Source organism: Ursus arctos, unplaced genomic scaffold, assembly GCF_023065955.2.
Source record: "Ursus arctos isolate Adak ecotype North America unplaced genomic scaffold, UrsArc2.0 scaffold_22, whole genome shotgun sequence".
Taxonomy (NCBI): domain Eukaryota; kingdom Metazoa; phylum Chordata; class Mammalia; order Carnivora; family Ursidae; genus Ursus; species Ursus arctos.
The window spans coordinates 32,068,925-32,091,087 of NW_026622897.1; positions in this window are offsets into that span (position 1 = coordinate 32,068,925).

Here is a 22,163-nt window from a genome sequence, read left to right on the forward strand (position 1 = left end):
CATTTCTCCAGGCTCCCTTGCCTCTAGGAGTATCCATGTGACCAAGTTCTGGCTGATGAGACCGGGAGGAATGTAAGGCTCTTGGAAGCTCCTTACAAAGTTCATGCATCTCTTGCTTTTCATCTTTAACCCTTTGTCCTCTCCACTTCCTCCTGCCTGGAACATAGACACATACCTAGAGGTGAAGTACCCCTCTTTCCAAGACGAGGAAACAAACCACACACTAACGACAGTGGAACCAGAAGGTGGAAAGAGCTGATTCACGCTGTCATGAAGCTGCCCAACTCACACTTTTCCCAGCTCCAAGTTCCTTTTTGTGCAAAAACACTAAACAAAAACTTCTTTTTCCTTTCTTTTTTTAATTAATCTTTTTTAATGGAGAGGGGATAAGACTAGTTGATTAAGTTGTGTTCCTGTTACATGCAAGCAGACGTACCAGCAAAAATAAGAATATGGTTCTGACCGTATCAAATGAATTGGTCTATTCAGTTCAGCCCAACAAAAACCCCATCAACTGAATGGACAAAACAAATCTGTTGTGTGAGCACTGCACTGAGCAGCTATACACACCTTTTTATCTCAGTGTTTGGCCATGTTGTGTGGTTGGTTGTGAGTGGGCACCCAGGGATTGTATTTGACCTTCCAGGACTGACGAACAGATGAGAGGGTCCAGCCAGGGCGCCGTGCAACCATCAGCAGCTTCTGTGTCTTCCATTCTTGGATTCTAACAGCCTCGCAACGGGTCTTTGTGTTTTGTTTTTTTCTTTTTTTCTGAAATGAGGCTCCATTTTTGTCCTGGCTTCCAAGAAATTTAGAACAAAATTTTATGCTTATTACATTAACGATGCTATTTCCTGAGAATTGGTGATAGTTTTTTCCCTATATCATTAATTTTTTCCTATTCCCATTTTATTCTTCTTTTTGAAAGTCCTCTAGTATGCGCTACCTTAAAATCCTTCGAGGAAAAAGGTGGAGTATAACTACATGTTTTCATGCAGAGTTTGGTTACAACTGCATAATAATTTGAGGTGGCTGCCGTTCTTTTAGAAGGGCTGTTCTTATGACTCTGTGAAACTTCCTTTTTATGCCATCTGTTCTTTCATGTTTGTCATTCAGGAGACAGTGTCGCAAACTTCTCCAGAAGTGATGAACTGAGGTGGTGGGGTTGCTCCCTGCAGAGTTGAGCACTGAGATTTTTTATGTGATTTTTCTAGAGAACAAGTCTATACTAACATCAATAAATGGCATTCATGTTCCCAACTCAGAAATGAATCAAACACATTGCTGTTTTTGATGATCAAACTGTCAAATACTGTTTCAAATATCTTTCGGCTTCTTCTATGTTTTCTTTTTTTATTCCCTGTTTTATATTTGGAAATAAGACTATGAAAATTCAAGCTTTGAAAATCTCTAAGAGCCTTGTCATAGCCGTAGGAAAAAAAAAAAAAAAAGCTTTAAAGCTCATAGTTAGAAAGGTAGAGAAATAGGGGCGCCTGGGTGGCACAGTGGTTAAGCATCTGCCTTCAGCTCAGGGTGTGATCCCGGCGTTATGGGATCAAGCCCCACATCAGGCTCCTCCGCTATGAGCCTGCTTCTTCCTCTCCCACTCCCCCTGCTTGTGTTCCCTCTCTCGCTGGCTGTCTCTATCTCTGTCAAATAAATAAATAAAATCTTTAAAAAAAAAAAAAAAAAAAGAAAGAAAGGTAAAGAAATAGAAGGACATATTTGCCCAAGAAGCTAGTAGGTGCTACTGGGTGCTAATACAAAATCATATTTGTGTTTCTTCTCACAGAAAGTTAATAGTTTGGTTTCCAAAGAAGTATAATGATTATGAGATTTATTGTTTTTTCATTGCCAGCCATTGTGCTAAGAACCTTGCAAACACTTATCTCATTTAATCCTTATAACAAGTCCATAAAGTGTTAGAGTAAAATAAGACCTCTCTTTGAGGAAGGAAAATGTGCACTCTCAGATAGCAATGTTCCTTTATGAAAGGAATCAGCTTTAAATAAAGGAAAACTAGGGGCGCCTGGGTGGCTCAGTCGGTTAACTGTCTTGCCTTTGGCTCAGGTCATGATCCCAGGGTCTTGGGATTGAGTCCCGCATCAGGCTCCCTGCTCAGTGGAGAGCCTGCTTCTCCCTCTGCCTCTGCCCCTCCCCCTGCTTGTGCTCTCTCTCTCTCTCTCTCTCTCTCTCTCAAATAAATACAGAAAATCTTTGAATAAATAAATAAAGGAAAACTATAGAGGAAAATAATTCTGTCCGCTCTCTAACAGCATCACTGAGTGCGGGCAAGCAGCTGAATCAAAGCTGGACATCCAGAACCCATTTGCTGATCCCAAGTAGGACTGAACTGGCTACACACTCCTTCCTTCAATGCAACATTTGACCCTCGTGCTCTCCTTGTGGTCAATGCAAAGCTTGAAATGGTTTTATTAAAAAAAAATCTGCCCTGATCTATGTTTGACTAGATGTCAAGAATCGTAGAACACTTTTTTTTTTTTTAAGATTTTATTTATTTATTCGACAGTGATAGAGACAGCCAGCGAGAGAGGGAACACAAGCAGGGGGAGTGGGAGAGGAAGAAGCAGGCTCATAGCGGAAGAGCCTGATGTGGGGCTCGATCCCAGAACGCTGGGATCACGCCCTGAGCCGAAGGCAGATGCTTAACCGTTGTGCCACCCAGGCGCCCCGTAGAATACTTTTTAATAGCTGTAGGAAGTCATTAATAAGTTGTATATATTATCAATCCCTTTAGATGTAACTGAACTTAAACTGAATTTATTGGGCTTTCTTTTCTCTGTCTTTCTATTTTTCTCTTCCATTTCCTGCCTAAGCTGAACTCAGTGTTCTTTAAAATCATAAGGAACTCAAAATAATTCTGGTATTTTAGATAAGAGCCATTTGGTTATTTCTGCTCTGGAAATCTGTAAAAATCTAAGGCAGTGCAAAATCTTGCTTATTCTTAAACAGAGTTAAAATTACCCAATCGAGGAAACCAAGGCCTGGAGAGAAATTTTGAGAAAGTCACATAGTAGGTGAGATTTGCAATTCAAACCCAGATTAGCCTGACTTGAAAACCTATGTTTCTGGCCAAAAAAGCAAAGCCTCCGTTTTACAAAATTTATCATCTTGTAAAATGGGATCATCACAATAAATAACAATGTTGAGAGCTAATACTTATTATACGTTAGACCTGTTTTAATGATCTAAATACATTTGTTCATTGAATTCTCACATCCACCCCATGAGATAGGTGTTATTATTATCCCCATTATACAGTTAAAGTGCCTAATGCACAAAGCTGAGAGTCAATACCTTGCCCAAGGTCACAGAGCAAAGGGTAAGCTGCGGAGAGGGTAGATTTAGAGCCCAGACTCTAACCACGGTGTTATGTAACGTACAACAATTCATTTCTACCTGCAATAACCAACTGGAAAATGTTATAACAGTAACAGAGCTATTGTTCAGAGGAATTGATCCAAGTATTATAAGATAACTATAGAGAAAAGTTAAGATAATTGTTTTTTAAGAACCTTAAAAATGACTAAAATGAGAAATCGTTCACGTTCATGGGCGCTACCTTACAGGGTTGTTGTGAAGACTGAATGAATTAGGGGCACCTGGGTGGCTCAGTCGGTTAAGTGTCTGCCTTCAGCTCAGGTCATGATCTCAGGGTCTTGGGATCAAGCCCCACATCGGGCTCCCTGCTTAGCGGGGAGCCTGCTTCTCCCTCTCCCTCTGCCCCTCCCCTGCTTGCGCTCTTTCTCTGTCAAATAAATAAATAATATCTTTAAAAAAAAAACGATTGAATGAGTTAATACATGTGAAGCCTTTTAGCTTCCCAGACATATGAAGTACTCAATTACATTAGCTATCATAATTTTTGGGAATCAGACTCGCCACCTAGTACCACCTTTGACAAGGTCAAATGATTCTCTCGGAACTTTAATTTCCTCGTCCATACATAGATCAATAGCCAATGTCTTAGTCCTGCCGTGAGAATTAGATGAGCTAACAGGTCAAACCAAACTTGCCCAGTGCCTGGTACCTGGCAGGGACTACACAGAGGTTACTCGTCTTCCTACTTTGAAAAATGCAGTGTCTTATTTTTCTTCTGAATCTGCTTCTCCAGTATTCCCTGGACTTTGAGACTTCAAGCGTCAATAGTTTCTTCTTTGTGACCTAGTTTCCCAGGGCTGCCATAGCAGAGTGCCGCAGACTGCGAGACTTGTACCAGGCAGGCGTCCCTTGTCTCACGGGCCTGGAGGCGGAAGTCTGGACTCAAGGCCTTGGCAGGTTGGTTTCTTCGGACAGCTCGGAGGGAGATCTGGTGCATGCCAGTCCTAGCCTTAGGCGTCCCTTGTCCTTTTTATAAGGACAGTCGTATTGGCTTAGTACCCACCCTAATAATCTCACTTTAATTTGATTACCTCCCTAAGGCCCTATTTCCACATAAGGTCACGTTCTGAGGTCCTAGAGCTTAAGACTCCAGCATCGTTGGCAGGGGCCGGGGGTGGGGGGGCTGGGTGACACATCTCAACCCATAACAATTGGATAGTTTTTGTTTTTCATTGTTTTAATCTGAGAAACTGATGTAAAGTTGCCAGTTTTTGTCTTCATTTTTGCCAAGCCAAGTCTGAAATAAAAAATAACTTATCTATTAATTCCATCATTTTGTTTAAAACATATTTAAATGTTTTAAACCCAGACTGCGCCTGGGTGGCTCAGTCGGTTAAGCATCTGGCTTCGGCTGGAGTGGTCCTGGGATGAAGCCCACGTTGGGCTCCCTGCTCAGTGGGGAACCTGGTTCTCCCTCTCCCTCTGCCTGCCGCTCTGACTACTTGTGCTCTCTCTGTCAAATGAATAAAATCTTTAAAAAAATAAAATGTATTTAATGCTTTAAAATTTTATTGCTCGGATACCCTATGATCCAGCCATTGCACTACTGGGTGTTTACCCCAAAGATACAGACGTAGTGAAGAGAAGGACCATATGCACCCCAATGTTCATAGCAGCAATGTCCACAATAGCTAAATCGTGGAAGGAGCCGAGATGCCCTTCAACAGATGACTGGATTAAGAAGATGTGGTGGTCCATATATACAATGGAATATTACTCAGCTATCAGAAAGAACGAGTTCTCAACATTTGCTGCAACATGGACGGCACTGGAGGAGATAATGCTAAGTGAAATAAGTCAAGCAGAGAAAGACAACTATCATATGATTTCTCTCAGCTATGGAACATAAGAACTAGGATGATCAGTAGGGGAAGAAAGGGATAAAGAAAGGGGGGGTAATCAGAAGGGGGAATGAAACATGAGAGACTATGGACTCTGAGAAACAAACTGAGGGCCTCAGAGGGGAGGGGGTGGGGGAATGGGATAGACTGGTGATGGGTAGTAAGGAGGGCACGTATTGCATGGTGCACTGGGTGTTATACACAACTAATGAATCATCGAGCCTTACATCGGAAACCGGGGATGTACTGTATGGTGACTAACATAATATAATAAAAAATCATTAAAAATAAATAAATAAAAGTAATTAAAAAAAAAATTTTATTGCTCGGAGCAGCATCAGTTTTGGCAATATGCTTTACAAAAAGCATCTGGCCTTGGTGGGGGAAGGCAGAGCCAGAGGGGCTGTGGGCCGTCGTCTCCACTGAGACCAGATAGGCGTTGCATTTATTTATTTCACTTACAGGGTGGGAGTTCTGGGAAAGCCTGAAAGATTTTATCAGAAAATCTGGAGGTTTGCTGCTAAGCCAACAACAAAACATCTCTTGGCAGCCGCTGCTCTAGGACACCTGCAGGGAGCTCAGCAAGTTCTTCTCAGGTATTTTGATGTGGGAAACAAAGGCAGGAGGAAATGTAAATAAAATTAAATGTCCTTCTAACCTGCAGCCCATTGACAAATACTTGGTGGGCAGAGTGTAACTTTCCTCCAGGAAACTCCCAATGGTCTTACTGTGAATATTTTGCTAGAGGGAAAATAGCAAAGCCTCGGGGATCCTGGGAGTCTTCTTTAGCATATGAAAGTCCTTTTGGAGCTTCTCTTATCTTTACTTCCCAAGGAATATTATCAGTTGCTCCTCACGCTCTTGGGGCAGCAAGCAGCCTTGGAGGCAGCCAGCCTTTCTGCCCACAGGTCCTGTCCCTGTACTTTAATAAAACCACCTTTTTGCACCCAAGAGGTCTCGAGAATTCTTGGGCATCAGCTCCAGACCCCAACAACACTACTCCAAAAACTACATCAATTTGTCCTTTGTTTCTCCTTATATTATACTGTTCGTGTATTAGTAAGAGCTATAAACTGAAGATTAGTGTCTCCCCCAGATTCTTATGTTAAAGCCCTATTCCCTAGTGTGATGGTATTTGGAGATGGGGCCTTTGGGAGGCAATTAGATGGGGGCCTTGTGAATGGAATTAGTGCCCTGAAAAGAAGAGACACAAGAGAGGTGATATCTCTCCACCCTGTGAAGACACAGCAAGAGGACACCTGCTCTGCAAACCAGGAAGAGAGCTCTGGCCAGGAACCAGACCTGCTGCTACCTTCATCTTGGACTCTGCAACCTTCAGAACAGTGAGAAATAAATGCTCGTTGATTAAGCCACCCAATCTATGGTATTTTGTTCCAATAGCCTGAACGAAGACAGTAATCCCAAAGCCCAGTTCTCCTGCAGTGTCCTTGTTAAAGCATTCACAATGTCAACACAGAAAGCCTGGTGCATTTCTTCTATCCTTGCCAGTTTCTCAGTCTAGTTAATCTCTTGGGAGAGCCGTAAGAGGGCCCTGTTACGGGCCACCTCCAATTCAGGGAACAGCGATTTAGTAGCTGAATTTTCTATACCAGGGAAAACAGTCATCACCTATGAACTTCTGTGTTTCTCTCTGTTTCTCTGTCTCTATCTCTCTTTCTTTCTTAGTTCTTTGTACTGACCTTTTAAAGATATTTTATTATGGTGGCACCTGGGTGGCTCAGTCGGTAGGCATCTGCCGTGGCATCAGGTCATCTTCCCAGGAGTCCTGAGATTGAGGCCCACATCAGGCTCCCTGCTCAGTGGCGAGCCTGGTTCTCCCTCTGCCCTTCCCCCCACTCATGCTTTCTTGAGCACTCTCAAATACAGAAAAAAAATCTTTAAAAATTTTTTATTATGTTTAATTCCAATATAGTTAACAAATACTGTTGTGTTAGTTTCAGGAGTACACTACAGTGATTCAACACTTCCATGTATCACCCTGTGCGTGCCTTAATCCCCTCGTCTATTTCACCCATCCTCCTGCCTACCTTCCCTCTGGTAACCATCAGCTTGTTCTCCATGGTTAAGAGTCTGTTTCTTGGTTTGTCTATTTCTTTCCTCTTTGTTCATTTGTTTTGTTTCTTAAATTCCACATGAGTGAAATCAGATGATATTTGTCTTTTTCTGACTTATTTCGCTTAGCATAACACACTGTAGTTCCATCCATGTTGTTCCAAATGGCAAGATTTCATTCTTTTATAGGGCTCAATAATATTTCATTGTGTGTGTGTGTATATGTGTATGTGTGTGTGTGTGTGTGTGTACACCACCTGTTCTTTAATCATTCATCAATTGATGGACACTTGGGCTGCTTCCATAGTTTGGCTACTATAAACAGTGCTGCTATAAACATAGGGATGCAGGTAACCCTTTGAATTAGTGTTTTTGTATTTTTTGAGTAAATACCCAGTAGTGTGATTGCTGGATCACAGCATAGTCCTACATTTAATTTTCTCGGTACACTCCATACTGTTTTCCACGGTGGCTGCACCACTTTGCATCCCCACCAACAGTGCACGAGGGTTCCTTTTTCTCCACATCTTTGCCAACACCTGCTGTTTCTTGTGTTTTTGAATCTAGCCATTCTCACCAGTGCGAGGTGATATCTCATTGTAGTTTTGATTTGCATTTCCCTGGTGATGGGTGAGGTCGGGCATCTTTTCATGTGCTAATGGCCTCTGTATGTCTTCTTTGGAGAAACATCTGTTCATGTCTTCTGCCCATTTTTAAATCGGATTATTTGTGTTTTTGGTACTGAGTTGTATAAATTCTTTATATATTTTGGATACTAACCATTTATCAGATATGTCATTTATAAATACCTTCTTCCATTCAGTAGGTTGTCTTTTCGTTATGTTCATTGTTTCCTTTGCCGTGCGGAAGCTTTATATTTTGATGTAGTCCCAATAGTTTAATTTTGCTTTTGTTTGCCTTGTCTCAGGAGACATATCTAGAATGATATGGGAATAGCCATAGCAATATGGCTGATATCAGAGAAATTATTGCCTGTGCTTTCTTCTAGGATTTGTATGGTTTCCCAACTCACATTTAGGTCTTTAATCCATTCTGAGTTTATTTTTATATATGGTGAAAGGAAGTGGTCCGGTTTCATTCTTTTGCATGTAGCTGTCCAGTGTTCCCAACACCATTTGTTGAAGAAACAGTCTTTTTCCCATTGCATCTTCTTGCCTCTTTTGTCAAAGATTAATTGACTCTGTAATCATGGGTTTGTTTCTGAGCTTTCTATCCTATTCCATTGATTTATGTGTCTATTTTTGTACCACAACCATACTGTTTTGTTTATTGCAGCTTTGTAGTGTAACTTGAAATCTGGATACTTCCAGCTTTGTTTTTCTTTTTCAAGATTGTTTTGGTTATTTGGGGTCTTTTGTGATTCCATACAAATTTTAGGATTATTTGTCCCAATTCTATGAAAAATGCTATTGGTTTTTTATAGAGATTCCTTTAAATCTGTAGATTGCTTGGGGTAGTAAAGACATTTTAATAATATATGTTCTTCCAATTCATGAGCACGGAATATCTCTTCGTAGTTTGTGTTGTCTTCAGTTTCTTTCATCAAAGTTTTATAGTTTTCAGAGTATAGATCTTTCACTACTTGGTTAAGTTTATTCCTAGGTATTTTATTATTTTTGGTGCAATTGTAAATGGGATTGCTTTCTTAATTTCTCTTCTGTTGCTTCATTATTAGTGTATAGAAATGCAACAAATTTCTGTATGTTGATTTTGTATACTGTGACTTTACTGGATTCATTGATCAGTTCTAGTAGTTTTTTAGGGGAGTTGTTTAGGTTTTCTATATATAATATGTCATCTGCAAATTTACTTTCATTTTTTTTCTTCCTTACCAATTTGGATGGCTTTTATTTCTTTTTCTTATTCAATTGTTGTGGCTAGGACTTTCAGCACTACGTTGAATGAAGGTGGTGAGAGTGGACATCCCTGTAAACTCTCCATTTTTCACCATTGGGTATGATGTTAGCTGTGGGTTTTTCATATATGCTCTTTATTGCATTGAAGTATGCTTACATTCTTCTAAACTCTCTTTGTGGAGGTTCTTTTTTATTATTATTATTATGGATGTTATATTGTTTTGAATGCTTTTTCTGCATGTATTGAGATAATCATAGTTTTTAAAAATTTTTATTTATTTATTTATTTATTTGAGAGACAGAGAGACAGAGAATGCATGAGAGAGCAAGCAAGAGTGGGGAAGGGCAAAGGGAGAGGGAGAAGCAGACTCCCTGCCAAGCAGAGAGCCTTAGTGGGGCTCAATCCCAGGACTCTGGGATCACAATCTGAGCCAAAGGCAGTCACTTAACAGACTGAGCTACCCAGGCACCCCAGATAATCATACAGTTTTTATCATTTCTCTTGTTAGTGTGATGTATCACACTGATCGATTTATGAATATTGAACCACCCCTGCATCCAGGGAATAAATCTCACTTGATCATGGTGTATGAATTTTTTAATGTATTGTTGGATTCAGTTTGCTGACATTTTGTTGAAGAGCTTTGCATCTATGTTCATCAGAGATTTTGGCCTATAGCTCTCCCTCTGTCTTTCTCTCTCTCTCTCTCTCTCTCTCTCTCTCTCTTTTTTTTTTTTTTTTTTTTAGTGCCTTTTTCTGGTTTTGGTATCAGGGTAATGCAAGCTTCATAGACTGAATTTGGAAGCTTTCCTTCCTCTTCTATGTTGTGGAACAGTTTGAGAAGGACTATGAACTCTTCTTGAAACATTTGGTAGACTTCTCCTGTGAAGCCACCTGTCCCTGGACTTTAGTTTGTTGGGAGTGTTTGGATTACTGGTTCAAGTTCATTGCTGGTAAGTGGTCTGTTCAAATTTTCTCTTTCTTTCTGATTTAATTTTGGGAGGTTTTATGTTTCTGGAAATTTATCCATTTCTTCTAGGTTGTCCAATTTGTTGGCATGTAATTTTTCATAATACTCTCTTATAATCCTTTGTCTTTCTGTGGTGTCAGTTGCTATTTCTCCTCCTTCATTTCTTATTTTGTTTATTAGAGTCCTCTCTCTCTCTCTTTTTAATGTGTCTGGCTGAAGTTTTACCAATTTGGTTGCTCTTTTCAAAGAACCAGCTCCTGGTTTCATTGATCTATTGGGTTTTTTAATTTTCTGTATCATTTATTTCTGCTCTAATCTTTATTATTTCCTTCCTTTTGCCGGGTTTGGTTTTTGTTTGTTCTTCTTTTTCTAGCTCCTTTAGGTGTAAAGTTAGGTTATTTATTTAAGATTTTTCTTGCTTCTTGAGGTAGGCCTGTATTGCTATAAACTTTGCTCTTAGAACCGCTTTTGCTGCAGCCCAAAGATTTTGAAACACCGTGTTTTCATTTTCATTTGTCTCCATGTATTTTTTTATTTTCCTCTTGATTTCTTGGTTGACTCACTCGTTGTTTATTAGTTTGTTATTTAACCTCCACGTATTTGTGCTCTTTTCAGACTTTTTCTTGTTGTTGATTTCTAGTCTCACAGCATCGTGGTCAGAAAAAATGCATGGTTATGACTTTGGTCTTTTTGAATTTGTTGAGACTGGTTTTGTGGCCTAATATGTTATCTATTAGGACAATGTTCCACGTGCACATGACAAAAATGTGTATTCTGCTTTTTTAGGATGGGGTGTTCTGAATATATCTGTTAAATCCATTTGGTCCAATATGTCGTTCAAAGGCACTGTTTCCTTGTTGATTTTCTGTTTGGATGATCTATCCATTGAAGTGGGGTGTTCCAGTCCCCTACTATTATTGTATTATTATTGATGGCATCCTTTATGTTTGTTATTAACTGCTTTAAGTGTTTGGGTGCTCTCATGTTGGGTACATAAATACAGTTGTTATAGCTTCTTGTCGGATTATCCCTTGAATGATTATATAGTCCTTCTTTGCATCTTCTTACAGTCTTTGTTTTAAAGTCTATTTTGTCTGACATAAGCCTTGCTACCCTGGCTTTCTTTTCACATCCATTTGTGTGATAAATGTTTCTCTGTCCCCTCACTTTCAATCTGCATGCATCTTTAGATCTGAAATGAGTCTTATCTCTTATAGGCAACATATATATGGGTCTTGTTTTTTTAATCCATTCTATCACCCTATGTCTTTTGACTGGAGCATTTAGTCCATTTACATTCAAAGTAATTATTGATAGGTATGCATTTATTGCCATTTTATTACTTGTTTTATGGTTGTTTTTGTAGTTAGTCTCCATTCCTTTCTTCTCTTGCTCTCTTCTCTCATGAGTAGCTGGTTTTCTTTAGTGATATACTTGGATTCCTTTCTCATTATTCTTTGCATATCTATTACTGGCTTTTGCTTTGTGGTTACCATTTAGTTTGTATATAATATCTTCTGTATATAGCAGTGTGTATATAATATCTTCTGTATATAGCAGTGTGTATATAATGTCTTCTGTATATAGCAGTGTGTATATAATATCTTCTGTATATAGCAGTGTGTATATAATGTCTTCTGTATATAGCAGTGTGTATATAATGTCTTCTGTATATAGCAGTGTGTATATAATATCTTCTGTATATAGCAGTGTGTATATAATATCTTCTGTATATAGCAGTGTGTATATAATGTCTTCTGTATATAGCAGTGTGTATATAATATCTTCTGTATATAGCAGTGTGTATATAATGTCTTCTGTATATAGCAGTGTGTATATAATATCTTCTGTATATAGCAGTGTGTATATAATATCTTCTGTATATAGCAGTGTGTATATAATATCTTCTGTATATAGCAGTGTGTATATAATGTCTTCTGTATATAGCAGTGTGTATATAATGTCTTCTGTATATAGCAGTGTGTATATAATGTCTTCTGTATATAGCAGTGTGTATATAATATCTTCTGTATATAGCAGTGTGTATATAATATCTTCTGTATATAGCAGTGTGTATGAAATTGATGGTCACTTAAATTTGAACCCATTCTTTACTCCTCTCCTCCCCATATTTTAGGTATATGGTGTTGTACTTTCCATCCTTTTATTTTGTGACTCTCTTGACTGATTTTAACAGGTATACTTATTTTTACTGTTTTTGTGCTTCCCACTTTCCTTACTCTTGCTTGGGGCCTTTCTTTTCTACTCAAAGAGTCTGCTTTAACATTTCTTGTAAGGCTGGTTTAGTGGTCATGAATTCTTTTAACTTTTGTTTGCCTGGGAAGCTCTTTAGCTCTCCTTCTATTCTGAATGATAGCCTTGCTGGATAGAGTATTCTTGGCTGAAGACTTCTTCCTTTCAGCACTTTGACTTTATCATGCTACTGCCTTCTAGCCTGCGAAGTATCTGCTGAAAAGTCCACTTACAGCTTTACGGGGTTCCCTTCTATCTGACCGCTTTCTTTTCTCTTGCTGCTTTTAAAATTCTCTATCACTGGTCTGTTGCCATCGTAATTACTATATGTCTTGGTGTGGACCTCCTTGGTTGATTTTGTTGGGGGATCTCTGTGCCTCTCGGATCTGGATTTCTGTTCCCTTCCTCAGATTTGGGAAGTTTACTGCTATTATTTCTGCTATATTTCAGTGGATCCACCCTGTCCAATACTCTCTTGGCCAGAGCACACAGAGGGGGGTGCCACAGACCTGGCAGGGTGCAAGCCTCCCCTGCAGTGGCCAGCACCGCCCCAAATGACTCCTGTTATGAAGAAAGGGAAAGATAACCACACACGCAAGTTAGATGGAGGCCCCATCAGTGGGCTGGAGGCAGAGAACTGGTCTGACTCCAGGCCCTGCCCAACAATGAAAGCTTCTCAGGGGGTAACACGGGGAAAGTGTCCTGTGGTCTGGAGCTTCTGCATCTCTGGCAAATGCCTGGTCTGACTCAACTCAAGCCCAAGGCAGACCCAAGCTGGCCCACTAACACCATAGGTACCCAACACGGCCCACGACAGGCAAATAGAGCCCTTGCAAATGACTGAAGGAAAAAATAGCTCAACCACAATAGCAGGGAACGTGCAACAAACACAGGAGACACCCCTGAAGTTCCAGACTGTGGTGAACAGGGGACACTGCACAGCAGGGCACGGCAGGACTTCTTCAGAAGGCTAACACTTTCAAGTGCAGGAGATGTAGTTGTGTTTCCTAACACAGAGAAACAGACACAGAGAGTTAGACAACGTGAAGGACAGAGGAATATGTCCCATGTGAAAGGACGAAATCATAGCAAAAGACCTAAGCGAAATGAAGATAAGTAACATTCCTGATAGAGAATTTAAAATAATGATCATAAAGAAACTCACTGGACTTACCCTTAACAATGAGATAAAAAAGAACCAATCAGAGATGAAGACCACAATAAATGAAATTAAAAATACACTAGATGGAACATGGTAGACTAGATGAAGCAGAAGAACAAATCAGTGACCTGGAGGACAGAGTCATGGAAAGTACTCCAGCTGAGCTGGTGAGAGAAAAAGAAATTATGCAGAATAACAATATACTTGGAGAGTCCAGCAACACTATCAAACATAGTAACATTTGCAATATAAGGATCCTAAAAGGAGAAGAGAAAGAAATGGGGGCAGAAAATTTATTTGAAGCATGGGGGTGGGGCATCAGGGCAATGGTGCTAGCTGGCTTTGAACACGGCTGTTCCTCTGCAGGAGGGGCTCTTAAGCCCTGCCACTGAGGTGGGCTACCCAGAGGTGTGGGTCAGTGAAAGCACAGTGTGGTGGGCAGGGTGGTACTGCTAGCAAGTTAGGTAGTGAGTCCTGCAAGTGGCTGTGTGTTTATGCTGGGGGTGGTATGGGAGAGAAACAGTGCCTGCCAGTTCCTTTGTTCCTGGAGGAGTTCCCCAGTGACTTCTTTCCTCCAGGACACACTCAGCTCCGAGATTAGCTGAGGCTCTGCTCCCAGTTCAGTAAACAACTCCTCCACCAGTATGCCCCAGGCACCTTTCAAACTGCTGTTTGATGCCCTGTCTCTGTGGGCTGTTTGTTGTGCTGTCTCTTTAAGGATGGGGACTCCGTTTTCTCCAGCCCACCAGCTCTCCCAGAGCTGAGCTTCTGATTTTTAAAATTCTGGGTTTTACATCCCCCTAGTTGTAGAAAGTCACAAAATTTGGTTTTCAAAGACACATGTTATGGAGATTCATCTTCCTTGTGCAGGCTCCCCAGCGTGGGGTTTATTTCTCTCCCCTCTCCATGCCCCCAGGGTCTCTCCCTCCTTCCAACAGTCGCTCGAGTCCTTCTAGCTGCCAACCAAGTTTCTGCCCTCCCTACTCTCTTCAGTGTGTCTTCTTCTCCACATTCAGTTGGGGATATTATTCTGCCAGTCGCCAGGTCATTTTTTGGGTTATTGACACTGATGTGAGTGTTATCTAGGTGTATCCATGGGACGAAGTGAGGCTAGGGTCCTCCCACTCTGCCGTCTTCCCGGGAAGCCACACACTAACCATTTCGCATACTTTGTTCTGAACCGTGAAACTTTCCAGCAAAATGTATATCCCCAAATGGCCAGCTCATTTGACTCTCATTTCAGATTGACAGTTTTGTAAACAAGCATTGTTTAGGTCATTTGCCTTCAAAAATAAACGATTACTCTTTTCTCCCCCACTTATTTTTCTTCTTTCTGCTGGTAACTATTATTCATTTTGCTCCATTTGAGTTTTCTTCACTCAGAGAAAACATCAGCAACTTGATGCCACGAGGAAGCTGGCTTAAGAGATCTATTTACTCTCCTTTGATATTAGTGATATTGCTAGCTATTCAGTAGAGATGCTGTATTTTAATAGTTTATGTAGCATTTAATTAAGAGACAAAATGTAATGGAACGTGGTTTATGAGACTTGTTAAACTTGCTCTAGAGAGTGTAGCTGGTCTTCTGTTATGTATTTTCATCTCATAATACATGTCTTTTTAATGAACTCCAGCCCCAGAAGATGTTTGCCAAACTATTTTTTTTTCCAAATCTAAATACCTAATGAAACAGCATTTCATTAAATGAGTATACTGTTGAATAAAATTCCAGCTTCAGAAGTGACTGAGATTTCATGTGATAAAAATGCGAGGCAGGCTTTGCGATAAAGTAAAATTTGTGTCTGGATTGGGTCTGAAATTGACATCTAAATCCCAGTTTCAATGCATATTGGTTTGATCTTGGGGAATTCATTTAGACTCTGAGTCACAGTTAGTTTTCATATGAAGTGACTATCATGGTACTCATCTTACACAGCTGATGTAAACATTACATTATACACAAAATGAACTAAACAATTCTTAGGACTATGTCAAAATTAAAAACTTCTGTTTTATAAACAATACTGTCCAGAAAGCAAAAAAAAAAAAAAAAAAAAAAACCTCACAGAACTGGAAAAAATATTTGCAAATCATTCATCTAATAAGGGACATGTACCCAGGATATATGAAGAATCTTTTCAACTCAAGAAATGAAAACACGCATCCACAAACACTTGTACGTGAGGGTCTACGGCAGCGTTATTTGTAAGAGCCAGGAAGTGAAAACAAGCAAATGTCATTCAGCTGATGAAAAGATATACAAGATGTGGCACATCCAGATAATAGAATATGATTCAACCATAAAAAGGAGTGGAGTACTGATCCATGCAACGACATGAATGAAACTTGGAAACATTATGCTAAGTGAAAGGAGCCAGACGCAAAAGACCACATATTGCAGATTTCATTTATAGGAAATGTCAGGAAAAGGCCAATTCATAAAGAAAAAAGTCGATTACTGGTAGCCAACTTTGATGGGGGACAGGAATAGGAAAAAGATTGGGGAGCGACTGCTCAAAAGAATGGGGTTTCTTTATGTAAGGACCAAAATGTTCTACAATTACGTGGGCATTAGGGTTGTGAGACTCTGTGAATATACTAAAATCACTGGATTGTATCCTTTAAGTAGAAGAACTTTATGGTATGTGAATTATATCTTAATAAGGCTATTAAAAAGAATAAAATTAAATAGCCTTTTTAAAGACCCTACAGATGATAAAGCACGTAACAGGCAAGAAGCATATTTTGGTCCCTTTCCCCTGGGCTGTCATAAACCCTGCTGGTTTTGCTGATCTGGAGTACTTTTTTTTCTGTTTCATGAATTTCCATTCTCATCGTTATTTCTTTTCTTGCATTTCTTTCATTTTAATTTGCAGTTCTTTCCCCGACTTTTTTAGATGAATCCTGAGCTCACTGATTTTCAACTTTTCTTTGTTGCAAATATATGCATTTAAGAAACATTTTTCTTTAAGCATTGCTTTAGCTATCGTCCCATGCTTCAATATGTACTATTTTTTTAATGATTTTTTATCAATATGTACTATTTTTATTATGCAGTTCAAAATATTCCTAATGTATCATTCGACTTCTTACATGTTTGGAAAAGAATTTTCTAGTTACATTTTGTTATTGATTTTTAGCTTGATTGCATTGTGATCGGAAAATACAGTATCTATCTTTTGATTCTGGGATCAGTTCTGACATGTATGTGTGTATGGTGGTGAGGTTCCCTCTACAGCAGCAAGCGATTCTCTGAACCCCAGCTGGGTGTCTTACAATTCAGCTCCATTCTGACACTCGCTACCTGGAGATAGCATCAGGTTACACAAGTTAAGGGTTCAGTCCTACAAGCCCAGGTTGTCAGCCATACTTCTGACCAACTGGCTATAAATCAGAGCTTCCCCAAACCTCCTCCTTGGGCTTGATTAATTTGCTAGAATGAGCAGCTCACAGAACTCAGAAAAAGTGTTTACTTATTAGGTCACCAGTTTATTATAAAGTATATAACTTGGGAACAGCCCGATGAAGGAATGTGTAGAGCACAGTTTAGGGAATCAATGTAGAATTTTCATGCCATCTCCAGGCACACCACTCTCCCTGCATCTCTACGTGTTCCCCAACCCAGAAGCTCTCTGAACCCTGTCTTTTTAGGCTTTTTATGCAGGACTTTTTATATGGGCATGATGATTAAATCATAGACCACAGGTGGATGAACTCAATCTCCAGCCTTTCTCCCCTCCCCTGGAGGTCACGGATCAGGCTGAAAATTCTAATCCTCTAATCCTATGGTTGGCTCCACTGGCAAGAAGCCCCCATTCTTAGGTACTTTCCAAAAGTCACCTCGATAACATAACAAAAGACAGCTTTTTATCACTCGCAACACTTAGGAAATTCTCAGGGCTTTGGAAGCAGGGTTCCTTGGAATGGAGGAGGAAGAATTGTGGTATGATGTCCACTTTCTAAAGTTTTTTTGCAACTTGCTATACTACCCATTAGAAGGTTTATCTGTAGCTGTCATGTGCAATGTTCTAGATAGGTCCATTAAGTTGGTTATCATGTTCAAATCTTTGATAACCTTAATAATCAGCGTCTGTCCTGTTACTGAGAGAGTTATTCTAAATCTTCCATTATAGTTGTTAATTTACCAATTTCTGCTTGTAGTTCTATCAGTGTTTGCTTTGTATATTTTGAGACCACGTTATTTCATCCATACAAATTTAGAATTGCTATATTCTCCTGGTGAGTTGAACCTTCTATCATCATGAAATGTCTCTTTCATCGCTAGTAATGCTTGCAGCCTTAAAATCAATTTTGTCTGATCTTAGTATAGCCACATCTTTTTTTGTTTTTTGTTTGTTTGTTTTTTACATTCAACCTTCTGTATCTATGTTTTCAGTTATGCCACTGGTAAGCAGCATGTTTTGAATTTTTTCTTTAATGTCTGAATTTTTTGCCTTTAGTAGAGGTTAGGCTACTTACACTAAATGTACTTACTGATATATTCAATTCCTATCTATCCCATAAATATTTAATGTACACGCATATGCATGTATTTTCTATTTGTCCTGCCTATTCAATGTTACTTCCTTTGTTCCCCTTTTTCCTTTTTAAAAATTCATTATTTTTTATAATTCCTTTGTTTTTCTGTGTTCTTTTAGAAGATATATATTCTTACTAGTCTTTCAGAAACTATACTATGAATCCTTGAATTATCAAAATCAGATGTTAATTAATAGTTATTTTTTTCCCCAACAAAGCAAAAGCTTAAAATCATTTAACTTTATTTACCCTCTCCCAACTTCTGTGCTTTTGTTGGTGGATATGCTATTGTATGTTTAAATTTTTTTCTATCTATCCTCCTTCTCCTCTCTCTTCCCTTCCTTCCCTTTTAGCCTTCTTCTCTACTCTCTAAAACATAGATATATGTCACAATGTATCATTATTATTATTATTACTTTATACAAACAATATTCATTTAGATTTACTGATGTATTTGCCTATTCCCAATCCTCATTTTTATTCTAGTATTTGTAAACTTCTTTCAGGGATGATATTCTTTTTGCCTTTAGAGTCTGCTGGTGATTACTTCTTTCCATTTTGTATATCTGAAATGCCTTTATTTTGCTTTCATTCTTGAAGGAAATTTGTTAGGTATAGAATGCTAGGCTGACAGCTTTTCTTTCTGCCAATTCCCTATTTTGACTTTCAATGCTTTTTTGAGAAGTCAACCTTCAGTCTTAGGCCCACCAATTCTCTGCTTTCACAGCTCCCCATTGCTTTCGGGAGATGATTTTTGAATTCTACCTTTGTTTCCTAGCTCTGGATGGGGCTGCTGGTTTACTGTAGTTATTTCATCCCACCTAAACGTAGAGGTCCTTTTTATTTGTATTTTTTTAAGATTTATTTATTTATTTGAGAGAGAGAAAGAGAAGCAAAAAGGGGAAGGGGCAGAGGGAGAGGGAGAGAGAGAATCCCAAGCAGACTCCCTGTTGAGCATGGAGCCCTACTTGGGGCTTGATTCAACAACCCTGAGATCATGACCTGGGCTGAAACTAAGAGTTGAATGCTCAACCAACCGAGCCACCCAGGGGCCCCAAAGGTCCTTTTTACATGGTTATGTCACTTTTTGTAGTTTCCAGCTCTTGGCTGAAACTTTCGAACTTGTCCTTTTTCTTTGTGAACGTGGTAAGCATGATTTAACATTTGCATCAAGTAACTCTCGTGCCTGGAGTCACTGCCTGTCTCTATTGTCTGCTGGTAAGCTCGTGTTTGTTTTCATCATCTCGTGGTCTTGAAAGCCTAGAATTATGTCATCTTCCTCCAGAGAGGAATTTTGTTCGCTTCTGCCAGCTGTCAAGTGACATTAATAATCATGATCATCGTAATCCAGTTCCATAGATGAATATATCTTTGTCATCCAGTTGGTTTGCATTTGGTGTTCAACCTCTGCGAGGGTTGGTTTACCTCTTTCTGATTCTTATACTTGTGGAATTTTCCTAACTGGATTCAGAACTTGACACAAATCCCTTCCAGTGAGATAATAAGAGATAAAACGGAAGAACTATCAGTAGCAGTATTCCCCGCCAGGTAGAAAATACAGTTCTCACCAGAAAATGAGGGTTGACATGAAGTCCACAGCACAGTAATCTTAAGAATAGCTAATACTTACACAGTGCTTACTACACACTTGTCTGTTTAAAGCACTACGTACATCAGCTCATTTATTCTACCACAGCCTTGAGACAAAGACAGCAAGTCCTGGTGTTTGAGTGCCTGGCTCCGGATGTTTCCAGTGCCTCGCCAGATCCCTGCCCTTCCTATAAAAGTCAGAGAGATTGAAAGGAAGGTTCCTATCTTGCAGCCTTGTGTTTGCTCACGTGTATAAGCCGCCTGACCTCCTCATGTCCCTTGTTCCAGCTCTGGGTCTTACAACTGCAGGGTCTGTCTTTTTTATAAGTAATGGTATTGCTTGCCAATTTCTGCATTTCTATCTGTCAAACTAGCTGCTACTGACTGGCAGAAACTGCTGGAAACCTTTCCTGAGAGCACACAGTGACTTTGCTGGTTTTTTGTTTGTTTATTTTGAATAAACACTCCTGCCTTATACAATGCTCCTGGAAAGGCATTTTATAATCCACATGTATTGCACATATGACATTATATGCACCACAAATGAAATTATAAAGAAAAGAAATCCCTCATGATCCCATTACCTTAATAGTTCTTGCATCTTCTTTGTAATTCCTACAAATAGTTTTCAAAACATGGTAGCCGTCATTCCATAGACACATTAACTGCGCTTTACAATGAATTAGCATTTCTCAAGTTACTGGTTAGAAGCCCCCTCCCCCCAAAAAAGCGGTAGATACTTATCAGAGCCATGAGAATTGTTCCTTCTACAGGGTGGATTAACAAAGGGGGAAGGTGAAGCCTTCACGGAACCAAAAATCGCCAAGTCTCCACCTTTGGTCCAGAGCCTGACGTACTTTACCTGCTATAATCTTCAGTCTGGCCTCTGGATCACGAATTCTCGGCACAGTCACCCTAGCTTTATTTTCTACTCCATTTCATATTTTATTTTGGAACAAAGCAGGATGTAAATAATAATCTTCTCTAATTGTTTTAAATTAATAAGATAATGAGTCTCATTTGGAAATTTACATTCAGAAGATTACACGATTCACACTTGCTATGAAGGGCACAGCTTGTATTTGAGGGCTGGACCGAAAGACAAAAAAAGCTCTGATTAATCATTATCACTTCCTTGGGCCCCAGAGTGGACTCCTTCAGAATGCCCCCAGAGAGTGCGGTCAGACTTGGCAAAGAAATATATACATCACCCCATCTAATTTGGATTTCAGGGAAATAAGGAGTTAGTTTTCAGTACAAGTATGCCCCCAAATATTGCATGACAACCTTATACCCATAGTCCGTACTGAAAAGATGGGCCAAAGTGGCCACATTTGTGCAAAGAGACTCCACCAAGGCCACATGGGTGCTCGTTCTCTTGCTTTCTATAACTAACTAACTAACTAACTGCGCAGGAAGTGTGGGCAAAGTGTCTTGAGCATCGGAACCGAGATCAGAAGCAGCACCGTGGTTCACCAAACCATATACGAGCTGAATTTATGGGAGGGCAGAAAACGCTGTTTGCAGAGAGGAGCAGAAGTGCAGAGCAAACTCAAGGTAAGAGGTCGCGAGGTCACAGAGAGCGAGGCGGAGAGCACAGCTGCCCAGAAATTTCCAGACCCCACAACGCACAGATGTGTATGTTACGCTAGGGTCCAGAAGATTCCTCTTTATTTATGCAAACTTGAGAGAGTTGCTGCTCCTTATAAGCCGAGTCCTGACTAAGCCTCCTCCCTGCATTGTGGGAGTTCACGGCTGGCGGCGTGGCTCAGCTTTCTGGCTGGGTCCAAAAGGCGGGAGCCTCCACGGGCTTTGTGATCGTGCACAGTAGGCACTGTGTGCATGTGGGCACCACGGGGTATACCCCAGCTGCTTCTTTCCTGTTCACCCTTCTAGAAACTTAAAGTTCAGGGGACTCAGATAGTCAGGCCAGATTCTTCAGACAGAGGGAAGAGGTCTAAAGAAACACAAAGGGCCAGAGAACTTTCTGGAATATGCCAGAAGTAGATGCAGAGAAGTCATTTATCCATCTCCCTCTATTGGTTCAATCACACCCATACACGGTCCCACATGCATGCGTATACACATGCACGCACGCATACACAACCCACACACCAGTGTAACGCACGTACACGTGCACAATGGCACAGACACACACCTACACAAACACGGGGCACATGCCAGCACACACTCCAACCATGCTTTCCTCTTCTTTTCTTCAGGTTTGTTAATATCCCTCCCCTGCAGCAACTTCTCATGTATTAGTAAAGGACGATGAGGAAACCCAGAAGTCTTGACAGGGTGGAGTCCTTCTCAGGACACTAAGGGGCCCAAAGCAGAAAGGTGGGTACCAGGGGGAGGAGCCCTGAGCTTCTTGAAAAAATACCTTCTCCAAGGTCAGGTCGCAGCTTCTTTTCCCAGGTCGGGACACAGCACAGGCACGTCTCTGACTGCT